We start from the raw sequence: 936 nt of genomic DNA, 5'->3' as shown, positions 1-936 counted from the left end.
TGGAGGACCTCATGAAGACCCCAATCAACACTTAGAGGTCTTTTATGAAATATGTGGTATCATGAAAATGAATGGAGTTCCTTCAGAAGCAGTAAGATTATTATTATTTGGGTTTTCTTTAAGAGATAGGGCAAAGCAATGGCCGAATTCTTTGGCCCCTAATAGCATCACCACTTGGGAGCAGTGTGAGCAAACAGTTTCTTGATAAATTCTATCCACCAAGTAAAACAGCTCATATGAGGAATTTAATTGCACGCTTCAAGAATACTGATTCAGAATCTCTTTTTGAAGCATGGGATAGATATAATAGTATGCTCAGACAATGCCCACATCATGGGTTGGAAAGATGGTTAGTGTTGCACACTTTTTATAATGGTATCAACTATCATACCAAAGTGTCCCTTAATTCTGCTGCTGGAGGGGCACTTATGAATAAAAGTTTAGATGAAGCTGAAGAAATTATTGACAGTGTAGCACAAAATCATCATCAATGGGCAAATGAAAGAAGTGGTGGCTATTCTTCTGTAAACCCAACAATTAAAGCATCAGGGAAGTTTGATGTAGATGCAGTCACTCTTTTGTCTGCAAAATTGGACGCTCTTACAAAGAAATTTGAGAATATGGGGACTAGTGCTAATATGGTCAATGCTATTAGTACATCTTGTGAAGTATGTGGGAGTTCAGAGCACTCAAATGACTCATGTCCATTGGGAGCTATCACTGCACAAATCAATCAACTGGAACAATGTGATGCAATCATGAGTTACAATCAAAGGCAGAACAACCCATACTCAAATACTTATTGTTAGTGAGAGCCCTAGAGCCAATCATGTGATGGTTACTTTTTGGACTCTTTGTATCATATTCTTGTACATATATTTCTGATATATAAATAAAGGCATTGTGATTATTATACTTGTGTGTATTTGTGCTATA

The 936-nt window shown here is 37.0% G+C and overlaps 1 non-coding gene across 1 annotated transcript; it reads right to left on the bottom strand.

Moving 5' to 3' along the window:
- Window positions 1-234: 234 nt before the first annotated feature.
- Window positions 235-340, bottom strand: LOC121983625. The gene has a single exon (XR_006112649.1). It is a non-coding gene; the product is annotated as a small nucleolar RNA R71 (small nucleolar RNA).
- Window positions 341-936: the final 596 nt, after the last annotated feature.

This window comes from Zingiber officinale, chromosome 5A (assembly GCF_018446385.1).
Source record: "Zingiber officinale cultivar Zhangliang chromosome 5A, Zo_v1.1, whole genome shotgun sequence".
NCBI classification, from domain to species: Eukaryota; Viridiplantae; Streptophyta; class Magnoliopsida; order Zingiberales; family Zingiberaceae; genus Zingiber; species Zingiber officinale.
This window is presented reverse-complemented; position numbering and strand designations above follow the sequence as displayed.